Source organism: Papaver somniferum, chromosome 2 (assembly GCF_003573695.1).
Source record: "Papaver somniferum cultivar HN1 chromosome 2, ASM357369v1, whole genome shotgun sequence".
In the NCBI taxonomy this organism is placed as follows: domain Eukaryota; kingdom Viridiplantae; phylum Streptophyta; class Magnoliopsida; order Ranunculales; family Papaveraceae; genus Papaver; species Papaver somniferum.
Window position 1 is genome coordinate 61,643,484 of NC_039359.1, and position 20,651 is coordinate 61,664,134.

The following is a 20,651-nucleotide window of genomic DNA, read 5'->3' on the forward strand; positions in this document are numbered from 1 at the left end:
ATATAAACTGATTCTGGATAATCGGTTGATTTTCATGTCCATATAAACCGATTTTGGATAAAAGCAAATTTCAAAATTTCTGTATGTTTTTGAAGTTATAATCGGTTGATACCAATGTAAACATAAGCCGATTCTGGATTGGTTTTCTTCAAAAAAAAATTTAAATTTTAAATTTTTTCATGTTTTGATGATTCATTAGCACAAGTTAATTTCACATCTAATACGATATTTTTACTATTAATCAACTAAATTAACGCTTCGTAATCAGGAATAGATTGGCGATTAAGAAAAATAGTTGGATAAGAGATTTTTAGAGATTACTTCTTAATAATTTCTTTTATTTTTAATCATAAATCCCAATTAATCACCATACGCCCCAACTTAACCAGGAAAGAGAAGACTAAAGGGATAGTAATATTGAATTTGCAACCAGGCACAAGTTTAACTTTGACTCTTTTTCTAAATCAAAGATTATTATTGGATGACCTTCTTCTCATCAAACAATTGTGGGGCAGCAGACCAGAAAAGTGATTCACATGCAAGTGTATGGATGAATCTTGATATATTCTTGATTTTTCTTTTTCATCTTTTGGATGATCAGAGAAAATGATTCGTTATCAAGAATTATTACTCCTACTCAAGTTCAAAATTCATGACATGGACATTGCTCGTACCGATTTTACTCAAACAAAAGTTATCGAATGGTCTTTTTATTTTCTTGTATAGGTTTTGGAACAGGAATCTAATTCCCTTGGACTAGTCTGAATTGACACCCATGAATGACATTCTTGAAATCTATTGGATAATGTGGGTCAACTATGGTCAAGATATTTGGGTAGGTTATTTTTATCGATCCCGGGGGTAGAATAAGCCAATTCTAGGTCACAAAAGAAAAGCTCATCCCTTTGAAGCATTAATCATCCCTGTATCCTTGGCCTTGCTATACATACAACCCCAATTGGCAACCTAGATAATCCACGCTAGAGGTGTGAATTGGGTTGTGCCAGCACGAGCACAGCCCAGCACATCACGCTAAAATCTGAGCGTAGCCTAACCCAGCACGTGATTTAACCCAGTACGGTTCAACGCGTAAGTTTTATGGGCTGTGCTGGGTTAGCCCAATCGGCAAGTAGCACAACACATCATGTGGCACGGGTAAACACGTGGTCCAGCCCAGCCCAGCACGTTAAGAAAGCACGTCATAGCATGCACAAATACCATATAACAAGGCATAATACATCACATTTTTTGTATATTTCATAAAAGAGTCACTATTCTAGCTAGTTTTTGACAATTTATGCTGGATTATTTATAACCACACATATAATACCTTAATATTTGGAAAATATATTTCAATATCGTTGTCATAATATCGTCACCTATATTTGACTAGAACATTAATTTACATGACAATAATCCAATTTTATATTTGATGGGTTATTTCTTTTTATTGAATAAACTTGTTAATTTTATTTGAAATAATTTCAAATGATATGTTGTCTATTTAAATTCTCGTGATAATGTCCGACTTAACGTATACATTAAGTGATTTCAAATTGCTTATAACACGTGTGCCAGCACGGCACGACACAACACGTTTATTCATGTGTTGTGCCCGTGGGTTGTGCTGTGCCTAGTTTTTGACTAGTAAAGCACAACACGTTTAAATCGTTGGCACATCACAACACGACACATGCCACGTGAAGCATGTGACTTCGTGTGCCGAGCTGTGCCGGACCGCCACATTTTACACCTCTAGTCCACGCCACGTGGGGGCCAAGACTTCAAATTTGACATGTTGATCAAATAGAGCAGTAGCTAGCAGAATGCCATTTTCCTATTTAACTACAAAGAAGAATCATATCTGGGTTTTTAGTGGATGCGTGTGTTTGTTTTCTTTTCCACCGGCTAGTGATGGTAACCACTTAAATTAACATCTATGCCTGAGTGAAAACAGAACGATGTTAGATCATCTGTTTTTTTTTTATTTTTCTTATAAAAAACAGAAAAAAAGGACTTAGTTTTAAGAGGTTGTGACTCAAAAAATATTTATCTTTTCTTTCTGATCAAAAACAAAAAAAAGAAAGAAAGATTGTCTTATAAGATGTAATGAAAATTACTACCATTCTTTTAGGTATTATTACAAGGGATAATGGTCAAGTTTTTTAATTTTCACCGTTCCATTTGGATAAACCATCCCACCTAAAAATGAAATGCCTAGTTTGGTTTTTCTCCTCTATTTTGACCAGCTAATAATAATATTGTTTTTTTTCTTTCTTTTCCTATTATTATTTGTTGTCATTTTGATGTTTGTTCGATTCTTTCCTTCGAGGCATTTGATGACGTGACATTAATTATTAGAACAAAATTGCAGTTAAATTCTGTTTTTGGTTAGGAAAAAAGGTAAATTTTGGATACCACCTTTCAATGTGATTGAGAAAGCTCTACCTCTACTGTTTAACTTCAGAAGTCTGAGTTGACTTCAGCGGTTGTCCATATCGTTAATAACTATTTACATACAGTAGTAGTAGTTGATTTAGGACCCCCTTGTTAAGACTTAAGTGTGGGTCTACAAAATTGCAATACTGCATTACCGATATTGTTAAGGATCAATTAGCAGAGACTGAATAGAAAGGTCATAAACCTGTATTTGTAGTAAATGTAGTATTTACTACTCCCATAAGCATTGAACTGAATTCTTCTGCACCCATTGAGAAAATTCAGAGATTTCTAGTATGGAAACCTTGTTGAGATGACAATTTTAATAAAATAATTTCTTTAAGCATACCATGATTCCTTCTAAACATCATTCTCCAACGAGAAAAGACTAATACAAACTCTCTCGTAACTTGTTATCTTCTAACTATTTGCTTTGCACTTTGCATATAAACGAGAGAGTTTGAAATTGATAACTAGGCACGGATCCCGAAGAAAACTTACACAAGTCCAGTTATTCCACCTCTTTTGATTAGCTTTGAAATTGTTGTGCTTTTTGTGCCCGTGAATGAACAAAAGAAACACTGCAATATGGGGATTGCAACTTCGCACTTTTCACTTTGCAATAAGAGCATCTTTTAAAGCTTCGTCACCTGACTGACCCAACTCAACTCAAAACAATATCATTACTCGTACATTTTGCTATGACAGTGATTTTCAATGTCTAAAAGACTAAAACCCTAACTTTGATTGAACCCCTTTGAAAGAAAAGAAGTGTAAAGAGCTAGGCAATATTGAATTTGCAACTTTTTTTTCATAAGAATTTTTGAACTTTATGTTTGACTCTTTTTTCTCCAGAAATGAAAAGAAAATCAAAGAAATATTATTGGATAACCTTCTTCTCATCAACAAGAAGTGGGGCAGCAAACAAGAAAATTGATTCACATGCAAGTGTATTGATGAATCTTGATTTATTTTGGATGATCAGAGAGAATGATTCATCATCTCACAAGTTCAAAATTCATGACAAGGACATTGCTTGTGCAGATTGTACTAAAAAAAAGTTATCTCCATGGTATAATTTTTTTCTTGAAAAAGAGTTCTTTTTCCTGTATAGGTTTTTGGAATGGGAATCTGATTCCCTTGGACTGGTTCGACACCCATGAATGACATTCTTAAAATATAGTGGGGGGAAAGTTGGTCAACTATGGTCATGACAAAATAGGAGAATTTTTAAGGGTTGTCAATCCCATAAAAGTACTGCATATTCATCTGGATAAAGAACAGTTGCATAAACCTTGAAGAACAAATGGGAAAAGCGGGTCAACTGTGGTCATGAAAAAATAGGAGAATTTAAGGGTTGTCAATCCCATTAAAGTACTGCATATTCATCTGGATAAATAACAGTTGAAGAATCCTTGAACAAATGTCTTCAAAAACGGCAAGGGAGGAGACATTCTTGCATATTCATTTGGGTATAAAAAACATATGAACCTTGAAGAACAGACTACAGAGGTCTTAAAAAACGGAAGGCAAGGGATGAGGCATTCTCCTTTGGCAAGGGTGTATTTATTTTATTTCTTTCTTTTTCATAATATAGAATTTGATCTTAAAGGAAACTGGTATTCTTTTCTTCTGAAATACGCCTGGAATGCCTAGTTTATTGATTTTCAAGCCCCAAACGCATAACATAAGTATCAAACAAAAGCCCGAGTATAAAGCAGGGTTTTTTGAAGGGTCAAGGCTTGCCGCAAAAGTCAAAAGGCGTGTTTAAAACATCCACTTCTGAATGAAAATCTTAGTCAGTGTCGACTGGGATTGTGTAAACAAGTTCAAGATATGTGGGTTTTATTTTTATGAATCCCGGGTGCAGGAATAAACCCAGTCTAGGTCACACAAGAAAAGCTCATCCCTTGAAGGATTAATAACTATCATCCATGTATCCATATTGGGCTACCCCAAGGAATGTCAGATAAGATATAGCACTGGGAACCTATACATATGTATGAACTCTTGCCATAACCTTTACATCATGATAAATGTGTGCTGGAAAAACATTTCAGTAGAAACACATGGAAAGAAATGGAAATGTGAGAAATGTTAGAAGAAATATGCTGTCCAATCTGATTGGAAATGGTAAAATTTTCACAAGGTATGTGCAGAACCACCATAGGTACCTCATTTACATCCATCCGACATCCACCTTAATCTTGTCAGTTATTGAAATCTTTTTCAGTTTCTTGCCATATATTCTATCTTCTTCGATTCTTGAATATTTGAATGTGTACCATTTATATTGTAGTCAATAGACAGAGTGACAATAGATAAGAAGATTTTAGTGGATGTTTGGATCGATTAAATTAAGCCATAATGGGAGTGAAATAGGGAAGAGTAAGTTTCTCGGGTTGTTGGTTTATAACTGGAAATTTCGTGGAGGATAAGGGAAAATATCTCCTATATTAGAATGCCCCGAAATGGATCCCAGGATTGTGAAAATGTCCCAAAATGGATCCCAAGATTGTGAAAATACCCGAACGTTAGGGAAAAAATTAAAATGGCCCGAAATCTTATCAAAATGCCCCAATCCGTTACTTTTGCCGTCCCGCACGTGTGGTCCGCACGTGTGAAAAGATGACATTTATATCATATGAAAAGATGACATTTATACCCTTATGACAAATAAGCCGACATGCGTGAGGTGTGTCCAAGATTGCACACATGCTCTATTTCTTCTCCAGCACCGGTACCGTCCCCGGTCTAGAAGTAACTGGTGGAATCCAAGTACGGTTTGCATCTATTGGAAATCGTAAATCATTTATCCGTTTAAAATTACAACTACCCAAATAATAAATTAGCAAAAGATACTGACATATAAAATCCCCAAATTTCTTTACCAACCAAAACTAATTAGGTCGTCATCTCTGTAAATTCGAGCTCCACTCTTTGCCATTTCCACCCAATTCCAACCTAAACAGCTCCAATCACTGCGGTAACCCCCCAAATTCCATCTTGTGTTGCTGTAAATTCAAATTGAATATAAACCCAGCCATCAAAATCGATGAAAACAACAATATCTCTTGTTTTAATCGACCCCAAGCAGATCCGATCGGGAGACTTTGTTGCTGCAAACCCAATTCAAATTCGTGTTCAGAAATCCCCAAACCTGTTGTTCTTACTGTTGGAATCGGAAGAAGAAATCTACAATTGATCAGATACAGTACAAGACGACAAAACGACCCCATATCCATTCCCCCGTTCCTTTATCATCTTCACTTTTCTGTACCATTCAATTTCATATATACGAGGAAGAAAATCAAGTTTGCAGTAACATAATGCTATTAGGACACGTACGTTGTGGGTTAGATGGACACGTCCCCAGTTTAGTTCGATACTTTTATCACACGATGAAGAAAAAATTAAGTGTGATGCTCTTCTCACAAATCACACCAAACGTGGTGGTGCAGATGGACACGTTCAGTAATGTGTCAGTCATACTCCACGTGTCAGTCACAGTCCACGTGTCAATAGTTTACATTGCACGTGTGTCATTGGTTTGCATAGCCCGCGTGTCTACGAATTTATTAGCACAGTGTAACATGTCGCCCGCTATTTTTGTCGAGGGGCAAAAGGGACAACTCAAAACACAGTTGACCAGTCAAACTTGGTCAAAATGCCCAATTTTAGCTATTATAGGTAAAAGTAACGGAATGGGATATTTTGACCTTTTCCCAAACGTCCGGGACATTTTCACAAGAGAAATTTTCTATTTAATCCACTAAATCCGATCCAGGTTATTATGTAGTCCAGCTGCAAAAAAGAAATATCCGGAGGTCCAAAAAACATTTAAAAAGTTAAAAGTACTTGACTGCCCTCACCACTCACGTGTGTACATTTATTCCTCGTTCTTCTTCTTTATTTTTCGGACGAAATGCATCTTCTTCTTCATTATTTCCATCTACAGACGAGAACTTTTTCCTTCTTCTCAATCAACAACACCAAAAACAAAAATCAACCTAAACCCATGCTTAATCATCACTAAAAATCGATTATTATAGGCAACAAAAACCAAAAATCTCTAATCAATCTTCTTCAGCAAACCCTAACTCCATTTTCAGCAACCCTAACTATTCCAATAATTTTCAATATGAGAAAATGGTTACCAAAAGGGAGATTAAACGAACAATTAGAGAAGTAATTGTAGAAGAAACTCCTTTACCAGCAAAAACCAGAAGGAAAAACTGTCGTTAATTAATCAACAACAAAAACCAAGGAAAAACCCGCTGCAAATTTACCAACAACGAGAAGTATGACAACAACTTCTGAATCTGATATTCCTTCATCAACAAAAATGAATGAAAACGACGGTACTCCTTCACCAGAAGCTAAAGGAAAGAAATCAAATTTAATAATGAAAAAAGGTAAACATCTATTCAAACTTTTAGACTACATACCAATATGTAGTGTTGGTAGATTTGCAAAATGTAGAAATTCTTTTGCATGTGGAAAATCTGTTATGTTTTGTTGTGTTTGATATGATATGTAGTGATACATATTAATATGTAGTGATTTTTTGCATTGGTGTGTTTGTTATCAATATTATGTAGTGAATTACATATCAATATGTATGTAGTGATTTATTGAATATGAATATGTAGTAATTCCTTAATTATTATGGCAGTAGCATTGTTGTGTTTGTTATGAATATGTAGTGATTTATTGAATATCAATATGTAGTAATTCTTAATAACGAGGGGACGTTGCCCCCTCGACCCCCATAAATGGTGATACTATTCATATCAATATGATATGTAGTGATATTTGCATTATGTTACTTTGTTATGGGAGTAGCATTGTTGTGTTTGTTATGAATATGTAATGATGCATTGTGTTATGAAAATGTACATACTAATATGTACTAATGAACCCAGTACTTAGATCCAACAATATATGGTAGTATTTACTAGGTAAAATACCTAGTTATTCACCTAGTACATATTGATATAAAAATGCAGGAGACTTATTCTTAGTTGACAGTACAAGAGAGCCTAGTTAATTTTGTGGACGCCATTTTATTTTTGATTTTGGTTTACTTTCAATTATGGTATATACTGTTTGAAAAAAACACTATTATCTGTGGATATTGATATGTAATAGGTGAATAACTTGTTTACATGTTTTCAGTATCATTTCGACCACCCGTAAGACTTCATTGGAGGACAAGAGACTTACATTCTTAAACCTATCAGGGAGATGGAGAAAAGGAAGTAAACATCGAAGAACTCAACATTCACCTAGTGTGGAACACCTCAACAAGGGACATCGCCAATCACGTGTGGTACGTATATCTCATTGTTCTTCTTTATTTTTTCGAAGTTGTTCTTTTTCGTACGAAAACTTCATCTACTTTCTCAGACCCCCATAAATGGTGATACTATTCATATCAATATGATATGTAGTGATATTTGCATTCTGTTACTTTGTTATGGGAGTAGCATTGTTGTGTTTGTTATGAATATGTAATGATGCATTGTGTTATGAAAATGTACATACTAATATGTACTAATGAACCCAGTACTTAGATCCAACAATATATGGTAGTATTTACTAGGTAAAATACCTAGTTATTCACCTAGTACATATTGATATAAAAATGCAGGAGACTTATTCTTAGTTGACAGTACAAGAGAGCCTAGTTAATTTTGTGGACGCCATTTTATTTTTTATTTTGGTTTACTTTCAATTATGGTATATACCGTTTGAAAAAAACACTATTATCTGTGGATATTGATATGTAATAGGTGAATAACTTGTTTACATGTTTTCAGTATCATTTCGACCACCCGTAATACTTCATTGGAGGACAAGAGACTTACATTCTTAAACCTATCAGGGAGATGGAGAAAAGGAAGTAAACATCGAAGAATTCAACATTCACCTAGTGTGGAACACCTCAACAAGGGACATCGCCAATCACGTGTGGTACCTATATCTCATTCTTCTTCTTTATTTTTTCGAAGTTGTTCTTTTTCGGACGAAAACTTCATCTACTTTCTCAGACGAAAACTTCTATTCTTGTCAATCAACAACATCAACAACTAATTCAACCTAGAAACATGCTTTAGGTAGAAAGGTAGTTTATCCATGTGGGATATGTTACAGTACATATCAATATTTAGATGTATTGTGGGTCTTTATGTAGCTTTAGGTACACATTTAGATGTACTGCGAGTTTTGTTCACTAATAGCTTTAGGTAGATATTTAAAATATATTAATAAAATCCAGTAAATATTTAAATGTACTGAGAGTCTTTGCGGAATCATTGTATAAACACATACTGTACCTGACGGTACATATTGATAAGTACTGATTTGAAAACTGACTATTGATATGTATTAATTGATAGGTACATGTTGATATGTACTAATGGATACTTAGATTACATATGTATTAGGTAGATATATCAATATGTATTACCTTGCAAAAGTAAAAGTAAAAATGTTCTTGTGCTTTGTCACTTTGGTCCATATATCTTGGGTTCTTGTCATGTATTTTCATCGTTTTTCAATACATATGTATTAAGTACACAATATATGTTATTTTGCAAATTTATGTAAGAATATATTGATATGCAACTGATGAAAAAACTGTCTTACAGTACATATCCATCAGTACATACTGATATGTACCTAGAAATTCATATTACACATGTACTTGTGATTTGTTACTTAGGTCGAATGATATATTGGGTTTTTGTCGGTAAATATATTCTCATCATTTGTAGTATGTTTTGCAGTCATTTCCCATAACAAGATTCGTGAAGAAGAGTTAGGATCTGCATTGCTCGCAAGAGGAAAGATGATGAAGATGCAAAGGAAGAGCTCTACTCACTTATAATTGTAGCATAAACTTTTGCAGAAGGTCTCAAGGGTTTGGGCACTAACGTCGTTGAAGAAGCTGATGATTAGAGTTGATGTTAAAGATTGGTGTTTATTTTTTTTAGCTAGAACCGAAAGAAAGTTAGATTAATATTAATATTTTAGTTCTTTTTCAGATCGTTTTTTTTTGCTGATTGAATTCTTAGTTTTGAAATAGCCAGTGCTTCACCCAAGAGGACTGGAATAGCCAGTGCCTCAAGGGTTAGTTTTTATTTTAAATGATGTTGTGCATTTCAATTGTTTTTATCCTATCCATGCTTTGATCTTGTTGTGCTTGAATTGTCTAGGATTGAATATCCTTATAGGTTGTTAAAACACTAAGCAAGCTTCTCTGCAGGTAGTTGCAGTGTGAGAGCCCCAACTATCACAATGTTTAGAATTCATCTTAGTGCCTTTAGCCTCCTTTCTAGACCAACCCTTAGATGAACAACCGGCTTTGAACCGCAACTGTCATCTAGTTATTCAGAAAGCCTAGAAGCTGACTGATAACTAACAAGGGACAAGAACATAGCTGGAGGACCTGCCTTTGTTTCTTTATCACTGCCCTTGGCTCACAGCCTTGGTTTGTTTATCTTTGTTTCAATATTTCTTATTCACTGCCACTGAATTTCACTTTCTTTGTTCTCTGTCACTGTTACCTCATTGCTTTAGTTACTGCCTTGTTAATTTAGATAACTAGCTTAAAAACTTCAACTATACACCCTAGTCTCTGTGGTTCGACCCTGCCTTGCACACTCACTACAACAGACCCTGTGCACTTGCAGGTATCATTTCTGTGACTCTTTTAGAGAGCCACCACAAATAAACATCAGGATTCGAAAAAAATGCATTAAGAATTCACATAGACAGACACAAATGAATTAGTACATGTTAATATGTAATCTCCCCACAATATTCCTGGTCCTTCACCACATTGTAAACAACTTCTGGCACAATTTCTCAGTCAAACACCGGTTCCAGGGGAACACTGCAAGGGGCATATAAATTTCCTATCCATATTTATACTATATTCCCTTAATATTACTGCATCAAAGTACATAGTTCATCTTCGTTTAGATGTTTTACATTCTCACACAGAATCCAGAATCATGTCAAATGAAAAAAAGAGCACAAAATAATTGAATGCTGAGAAGGTACCAGCAGCAACACTGTTTTTCTTTTCCCGAGTTTGCAAATTCAGGGCAACAACAATCACATATCCCTATTACCTGCTCAGCATATGTATAATCACAACAACCATTGAATGATAAATGAAGTAAAAATAATTGCAAACTCTAGCACAAGTCTACATGTTAGAGCTAGTACATATAAATATGTACTGAGTGAAAACCTAGGACATATTAATATGTACCGAGTTAGATCATTTCCTTGCATCGTCAAATGTAAATGTTACCCATGGCCTCCAAATAGGAAAAGTGAATCCAACCTCAATACCATTTTTCATCAGATTGGTGAATTATAAATTTACTATGGAGTGTTTTATATAAGATAAATCATGAAAGAAAAATGTGTTGAATTCCTATTCATATTTATATAAGCGTCATATTACTGCCTCAAAGTACATAGTGCAACTTCATTTAGATGTTTTACTTTCTCACACAGAATCCAGAATTACGTCAAATAAAAAAAACACCACATAATAATAGATGGCTTCAAAGGTACCTGCAACAACAATGCTTTTCCTTTCCCGAGGTTGCAAAGTTAGGACAATGTATGTATCCATGTTACTTGCTCGACAAACAGTTAAATCTTATAACCACAACAACCATTGAATGATAAATGAAGTACAAAAAATTGCAATACAAATCTGCATGTTAGAGCTAGTGAAAACCTAAGACATATTAATATGTACTGAATCAAAGCCTAGTACATAACAATATATCTTACTTAACCATTGGTCTCAACTCGCATAATTAGCAAAAAATCACTTCACACACATAGTAGGTTCAACATACAAATAAAGAAAAAAAATAATTCAATAACATCATATAGTATATACCTTGAGAAACTTCTGCATTTTACACATGCATGGTGTAACAACTTGATTTCACACGTATTGACACTAAAAATGTTACTTACATCTAAGAATACAAAAACAACATAAACATCTATAAAACTTAAAGATCTTAAACCAAAATCAGTTCAACCCAATTTATAACGAACTAAATTCCGAATATTCAATCAAATCAACAATTAATAATAGTACCTGAACAATTTTACCCAATTCTAAATCCCTTACTAATCCATGGCTAATTAGTTGTCTACGGACTCATATTCTTCACATTTCATATGTTTGTTACTATCAGATTATAAAAATGATGAAAAACCTAGTTCTCGCGTCATGAAAAGAAAAATCAGGAAAATCAATCAATAAGAAATCGACGAGGAGCCGCCAATTAAACCCTAAAAATATAAAATTAAAGATGAGGAAAACAAACATTAACAATTATCATCGTCACTGATTTTGGTTTGCAGAGAATTAGATTTCCTTGGCTTTTCTCCATCAATCGCCATGGCAAAGCTCTTCGTCGGAGAAGAAACTGAAAGAAGGAACTAGATCCAGAATGTTATCATCGTACGAGGGCACTTTAGGCATTTAGGAGAAAACGCTTCATAACTCTCACACGTGTTTGGACTGGGGGTTAATTCTTTTGGTCCAAAAACATAAAATCGGACTACCGCTTAAAAGATATCTAATGATGGACTACACATTAAGCGGGTTCTAGTAAACAGGATTAACCAGTAATTCCTAGTTTTCACAACCTTAATGTTCATTTTGGGACATTTTACCACTTAACCCTTGTATTATATCTAGGGGAGAGTTTTGGAACAATTCCATTTTTGTAATTAACGCGTGAGAAGAAAAATTATGAGACTTTCGCAAAGAAAAAGAAGATTTTCTCGAGTTATTTATGGCCCTGCGGTGTATATATGTAGGGTGTTGGAGAGTCACATAGGAATATATAGAGAGTTTGTGGAGTAAAAGAAGCAGAGATCCAGAGAGGAGAAAAGAAGCAGGGAATCGAAGAAAAATCAAGGTTGCAGATGCGCTGCTGAAGGAAGAAGATGAAGAACAATGACTGCATGAAGCAGTAGTTTGTTTGTGAGAGTATCTCAGCAACACGTATCTCAGTTCGCAACAGTACGAAGAATTCTGCTGCTGAAGGAAGAAGATAAGGCACAATGGACTGCATGAGTCAGTAGTTTATTTGTAGGTGTGTATGAGCAACAAGTATATCAGCAACAAATATCTTCAGTTATAACAGAACCCTTGTAACATAGAATCTGTAACGCTGCAGCGCTGCAAACTCGCTGCTTTTACAATGTTCAAGCCACGAATAAATCTTTTGATAGTGTTTTCAATATGAGAGGAGATAAACACCAACAATGGAATGACAAAGGAAGCCATACTTCATCCTTGTGGTAAGTATAATTATTTCTTTTATGACTTTTTTGCATTAATTTAAAATGATTTATTATATTATTATTAATAATTAATTCTGATTTTGTTTGAAGGTGTATGCTTAGTCTTAAATACTCTTGACGCACTATGCTTATGATTTAAAATTAATCTTTTACTCTTTTCGACAAAGAATGAGAGTAAATATTTGAGCTAGATTTGTTTATAATTAATATATGAATCACATGAATATAATGTATGGTGGAATCCTGAATGTCAGCTTCTTGTAATATTGTTATCATTTTCTGCATATATTCTTGTTTAAATCCAAATTAGGTCTAAAATCAATTCTTTCTCACGAGTCTGAGTTTTATTACCATTTATCTATAACTATTAATATCACATAAATTTTTAGCGTTGTTGGTGCGATCTTGTTTTTAGATTTAGGGTTTTGTATTTATTTTTTTGGTTTCATTTATGTTTTAGTAGTATTTTAATTTAATCATTTAGTTTTATTTGTTTTATTTTATTTTATGTTTTTGGTATTTGTGTATTTATAACACGTTTTAGACCAAAAAGAAAGACATGTTCTAAATAAATAAATACCCAAAAACGTAAAATAGAACAAAAGAAATAAAATCTAAAAAATTGAATAAATTACTACCAAAAATAAAACGAGAGTACGAAACCTAAAATAATTTAAAACCTTAATCTAAAGACAAGTCCGTGTCGGCGACGCCAAAAATTAATGTGATTTTAATAGTTGTAAAAGTGGTAATAATAGTTAAAATAATCTAAAGTCAAGTCCGTGTCGGCGACGCCAAAAATTGATGTGATTTTAATAGTTGTAAAAGTGGTAATAATAGTTTGCGCAACTCAGACTTGTGAATAATTGATTTTAAACCTAATTTTGAATTAAATTAGAAAATATGTAGAAGATTATAACAATATACGAGATACTGGGACTCAGGATTTGACCATACATCTGATTCATCTATTAATTCTAAACAATTCTAGCTCAAATATTGAGTCTGATTTGTCGAAAGTAAATTCTAAAAGATTAACAGTAAATCATATAAGCATAGTCAAGAGTACTTAATACTAAGCATACACCATCAAACCAAATTACAGTTAATTAAGAAAAATCATAAATTAAGAAAAATCATAAATCAGTTGAAATTAATACAATAAATCATAAAAGAATTAATTACATTTACCACAATCATGAAATATGCATTAAATATTACTTCATTCGTCATCTAGTATTGGGATTTAGCTCCTCATGTTGATAACTTTCTCAAATTTTTTCATGGCTCAAAAGTGTTAATAATAAAAACAACGAGTTTGCAATTCTTTATGCCCGTTACAGATTTCCTGTTACAGGGGTAATGTTGCGAATTGAAGATATGTGTTGCTTGTGGATGACCAGAGAAAATGTTTCAGAATTATTAGTTCACAAGTTCACAATTCATGAAAAGGACATTGCTTGTGCAGACTTTACTCAAAATATGGTATAATTGTTTTTTGAATTTACTCAAAATATGGTATAATTATTCTTTGAAAAAAGGCTCTATTTCTTGTATAGTTTTTGGAATGGGAATCTAATTCCCTTAGAGCAAGGTATTGAAAGCGTGGAAAGAAACGTTTTTCATTTTTTAAGAAGCCATGTGTCTGTCGAAACGTGAAGCAACGATTTATGTATAAATAAATTAGTCGTAACTAATAATTACAAATTTAGGAAGATAATAACTATATAAATTTTATATAAATCTAATTATTATAAAAAGAAAAAGCGTGGGGCACATTGGTTCAGCCCATTCCAAGCAATACGTTTGGAAGCGTGAAGCGTACACTTTTAAGAAACATGCCTTGGATGTTTGAACTTGTTTGATACCAATGAATGACAATTTCTGAAATCGAGCGTGGAAAGGTGGGTCAAATATTGTCATGACAAAATAGGAGAATTCTAAGGCCATTAAACCATGCCTCATAGGCCATTTGGCCCATTCCTTTTGGCGTTAGAACACGCCATCAACTATTTTGCCACCTAAAACATTTCATTTAAGAAGAGAATTTAGTATTGTTTTCTCTCATCATTCATGGTCTGGTCTGGAGACTCTAGTTTTCTGCAAAAATAAAAACCTCATTAAATGTGTTCCTAACTGAGGAGGTTCTATTTATTACAACTGGAACTGTCAAAAAAAAGAAAATTTGGCTTCCCTTATTTCCTGAGCTTTGGCTATGTGTATACGGCATATTTAATGGTCCCTTTGTGTTCATCCTTTTCCTTATATGGTCTTCTTTTGCTATCATTTTCTTCTATGAACAATACATGACCAACTTTTTTTTAATCAGACTTCAGAGAGGTTAATTAGTGATAGGAGAATATGAAAATGTAATCTGAAATTTTGCTGAAACTTTCTTTTTCTGATTCATGGAACCAAAGAATCTGTGCATGTTGGGAATAATAATAAGTAATTTAGGAATTTTTGTACTCTGGTGTTTGTTTTGGAATGTTGACCCATGATGCCGTCGCTACTCCACTTTGGTGATAAGCATGCAAGTGATGAGATCAGTTTTGTGTGATTACTTACTGATTGCCTCCTTGGGATTGAACCCCGAGAAACTGTACTCAATTGAGGTGTCAAATAGAATCTCTTCTCCCTTTCTTGTTTATTTTTGTAAAACTTAAGGAGACAGATATCTACATTCAACAATTGCAGGATTCGTTTATGGTAGAAATACAAAATTATCTAGAGTTGACACCTACTATCTGAATTCCAAATTTAGTTACTTACACTGAAATTGCCTAACTTATAATACAACTCATTAGCCATTATATACATTCAAAGGATACTTTCGAATTCAATGCAAGAATTTGTAAGTTCAAATCGTGTGCGAATTTAGCATAGTAGTTCTTGTTGGAATATTTTCAACGCCCCCGGAAGAATTTTTTTGAACTGAAGGTTTTATTTGGCCGATAAAAGCCTGTTCGAAAATTTCGAATCCAAAAGACACCATTGATGTCTGTTGATGAAGGAACCTGACGTTTCGTGAATAGAAACCTGTTGGCGAATAAAAAAACCTATTCCCAACAGGTGCAAAACCCTTTATAAATAGCTTCTCCCAGTTTCGTTTAACATATAACAAAAATCAATCTGTTTTCTCTATTTTAAAAAGCATCATCAGAAATCAGAAATCTCTTTGTGTGTTCTTGATTGAATCAAGGGGTACAAACCTTGAATTCAGTTTTCGTTGCAGGGCTTTCATTGTATCCTGAAAGCAATATTTCGCATACCTGTTGTAATCGCCAATTGTTATTGGGAGGGTAAAAATATTTGTCTAAAAGAAATTTATACAAGCCTTGAAAGTTTTGGAGTGCAACAATTTCTTCTCTGTGTCATTCATCCTTTGTGAAACCCATTTTTTTCCAACAGTTCTATGACAATTTGTCATATTTGGTTCAGTTATGCACCTCCTTGGTTAGGCAAACCTAGTTCGGACCTAATTCCCACACAAAATTAGACCTACAACGCTAACAGCTAATTAAGGCTACTACTAACTGCTCTATTGACTATTGACCAACATGTCAACCTACAAAATTTGAAGTCTTGACCCCACGTGGGATTCTGGGACTAGCTAAACAGTATCCATTTATATCCATACACTTGAAGACTTGATCACCGTCAAATGTCTAGCTACGCTTCAAAAATAAAAATAAAATCAAATGTCTAGATTAATGAATGATGCAGCTGAAGCAGCTAGCAGGCGTAAAAATAATGATTCACAAAAACACTGGGTCAGTTCACTTGACTAGTCAAGATCAATTGACACCCGACTTAATTGCCAGTTACTAGCAGAATGCAATTTTCTTAGTGAAGAGTACACATGGAGTCGTATTTGGGGTTTTTAATGGATGTTTGCGTTTGTGTTTGTTTTTCCACCGAGACTAACTCAAAAAATTTCACAGACTCAGATATTTTTGTATTATGGATACTGGATGTAATGAAAATTATTAATTTATTTGACTACTATATAAGCACCAATGCTTTTGTAATTTCACCATTCCATTTGGACAACTCATCCCAACTCAAAATACAATCTTTCGGACTAGAAATTTCGTCTTTTTCCTCAAAATTTGACTAGCTAACAATAATGTTTTTTTTTTTTGTCACTTTGATGCTTCTTCTTTCCTTCCAATTCCAAACATCTGATGGTGTGACATTAATTATTAGAACAAAATGGTAGTTACAATTTGTTTTTGGTAAAAAGAAAAGGAAAACTTTGGAGACCACCTTTTAATGTGATTGAGAAAGCTCTACTGTTCAACTTGACTAGTTCTGAGTTAATTTCAATGGTTGTACAAAGAGGAGTTGATTTACAAGACCCCCTTGTTAAGTATTGTGCGGGTCTATAGAACTGCATTATTTTTATGTTTTAAGATGAGGACCGAGTCTATTTATCTGCACAAAACCGAACCATAACCATGAACCGAACTGAAATCGGTGTATTATTAACCGAATCGAAGTGAAACCGAATCCCATGATTTAGGTTTCAGTTGTCAGTTTCAAGAAACCGACACTTATGATTTCAGTTACGGTTGTTATTCAAAACCGTACTGATGAAACCGAAAACTATATACATCAACTTATCCTAGCCATCCATCCATGTTTATACAATTAATTATAGCCATCAGATTTAGGTTAGTAGTCTCATTACCTCTTTCTTTCCTATAAAATTTCTCTTTCATTCGTTCTTTTATTTTTCTCGGCTGCTATTCCTATGATCTCTCTAATTGACAGTTGAAGAGAATCAAAGAGATTCACCACCATCTCACTCAACGCCACCATTGCATCATCATTACCTTTTTTTCTTTATTTTTTTTTCCTTCTTCTTCATCCTAGAATCAACTAATTAAGCACAAACCATCATGCAAGATTTTAATCAGCACCTCCCTTAAGTTGATTTTATGTGATTTTCTTTGTTTATTTTCTTATTCTGAGCATTGGGTTCTGATTAATTGATGGTGTCGACGATCTAAGGTTCATTTAATAGATTGTTTATGTGGTTTACTTTTGCTCTTCAAAGTTTTGATTTTTCTTTATTAGATCTGTTATCCCTTTCTTTCTCTAAATCTATACAACTCAAAAGGTTATTTCAATCTTGTATTTTAAATCTCTATAAATATTTTCATTCTAGATTTGTTTTGATTCAATCTTTCTATATTGATCGATTTGAGTAGAAATTACTGAATTTGGAGATTCTTAAAATAAGAAGGAGAAGTAACTGGCTTTAATTTGAATTATGGTGTTTTGATCGATGATTTTGCTGGAAGTGCAGGTTGGAGTGATATGTATGCTGCTGATGCTATGTAAGAAGATCTATGTCTCTAATTTGGATTATGGTGTTGGATGATTGGAACAGTGCTGCAACAAATTGGATGAAATGATTGGATGAAAGTTGTTGTCCTGAATATCATTTTATCAAGCACTTATGTTGTATTTACATTTTAAAAAAACATGTGTATTCATAGCTCATCTTTAGTAAAATTGTGAATCAGAATTTTTTGTGACTTTTGCCGGTTAACCAAAACCGACCAGTTTTGTGCCGAAACCAGGAGATTCAAAACCGAGTGAAAACGAATAGCCTAAATGGTTTCATCGTTTTCCGATCTTGAAAAACTCGGTTGTTTTTTTTATCAAAAACCGAACCATGTGCAGCCCTATCTATAATCTATATCAGCAGAGACCGAAAAGAAGGTTATCATGTGGAAGGTTGACCGTTGCCATCTAGGTTGCACAGATGCGGACACGACATGACGCAGATGCGAACACTACGAAGTTCTCAGAAAACTAGGATACGAACACGTATATATATATATTTTGTTTATATATACAATCCTGTAGTTATACAGCAAAGTCAAGTGTTTCGATTCTGAAAATTAGAAAATTATGCTATATTATGCTGTCTTTGTGTATAAATTTCAAAGAAAAGAAGAGATCGTTTATTTATACACGCTGAAGGTCAAACAATCAATCACTACTAAACACATGGCACAATCAATATGCACTCTTAGAACAACACATGCCCAATCAAGGGTATACATGATGTCATTTCCAATTACAAACTCTAATAAAGACCTAACTATCCAGTTTCCTTTTTTGAATACTTGCTACTACCACCAAGATCTGCACCGACGGAGGCTCCGCCCGGCCTAGCTTTCGCAGCCACCGCCGCGCCCTCCTACTCATCGGGGCCTAACGATTGCCGGGCATCATATACAAGAGGACCTAACTATCCAGTTTATTCTCTCGATCTTATTCTCGCCTCTAACTCATTCCGCTCGGCATCATATACAAGAGGAAAAGAAGCATTTACTTTTCTTTGAATTCTAATTTTCCCTTCCTCTCTACTCAAAGTTTTTGTCTCATGCCTAATCGAAAAGCTTTGAGAAAGGAAAGCGAAACCAAATTACACACACATCCCCATGAAAACTAAGTCCTTTTATACCTCTTTCTTTGATAAGCTTTCAAATTGTTGTGCTTTTTGTCCCCGTGAATGCACAAAAGAACACTGCAGTATGGGGCTTGCAATATAAAAAAAATAAGTGCCTCTTTTAAAGCTTCTATCAGGTGAGTGACCGACTAAAACCCAAAAGCTCACAAAATTCAACATCGCTAATAGGGGTACCAAATTAAGTATGGGTGTACCAACATTATAATAAGTCAAACCATATTTTCATATAAGACAAAACAATTTTTTCCTTAGCTTGGTACAACCCTACTAAACCTGGCATCCCTCATTAATGCTGTCTTGAAAAAATTAGTGCAACCCAAACAAAAATACTATACCTCCCTATAATTCACAACACTATCATTATTCGTACAATTTGGTAATTATATGACACTGATTTTCAATATCTAAAAGACTAAAACCCTAACTTTGGTTGACCCCCTTTCAAAGAAAAAGAGCATGGTGATATTGAATTTGCACCCTTTTTCTTCATAATTCTTAAACTTTATCTTCCTGGTTTGATTGGGGTATATCTAATGAGACAAAATCCAGATTATTTTGAAGTAAAAGAAGCCATTCCTTAACCATGTTTTTTCTAAATGGCTAACATACCCTTGTTTAATTAATACTAAAAAAATTGATTAGCTTAATTAATTGAGTTTAGATTGATTAATTGAGTAGATTAAAACTTATGAATTTAAGTTATGAAATTTTGTTTTTGATAAAACTCATGTGGCCAGATTTTTGATGAAAAAAATTTGTTTTGAGAATTTTTTTTGCAACGGAAATGAAAACATACTACCCAAACACTTCTAAAAAAGGGATTGCAAAGCTGATGTACGAAATCATACTCAAAATTAAAGAATTTAATCAATACTTTCAGTTCTGAAATTATGAAAAGTCGGCAGGGTCGACGAATGAAGAAGATGCCGACTAACTTTGACCGACATGCTTATTGATTTCTTACCTTGCCGGTTAACTTATAGTCGGCAAGGTCGACAAAAAATACCCTGCCGACTATAGGTTCTTTGACGTACAGAGAAAGGTGTTACAAATGCATGATTAGTCGGTAAGGTATAAAGATGAATACCTTGTCAACCCTATAAATGCTAATTTCAGTGATGAAAAGTCGGCAAGGTATAAGGATGAATACCGTGTCGACCCTGTAAATGCTATTTTCAGAGATGAAAAGTCGGCAAGGTCGACAAAAAAATACCCCGCCGACTGATATTAATCGGCAAGGTCGACAAATAAATACCATGTCGGTTATTGTTGTTTGATAAGAATATGAAATCATACAGGAATTGAGATTGGGTATAATTTCTTACCCGATCTCAAACCGCGTATAAATTTATATGTGGTTTGA

At 34.0% G+C, this 20,651-nt stretch overlaps 1 long non-coding RNA gene across 1 annotated transcript; it reads left to right on the top strand.

The window, feature by feature from the left end:
• Positions 1 to 17,522: 17,522 nt before the first annotated feature.
• On the top strand, positions 17,523 to 18,346 carry LOC113347816. The gene is made up of 2 exons (XR_003359275.1): positions 17,523 to 17,814; positions 18,113 to 18,346. It is a non-coding gene; the product is annotated as an uncharacterized LOC113347816 (long non-coding RNA).
• The last annotated feature ends 2,305 nt before the right edge of the window (positions 18,347 to 20,651 follow it).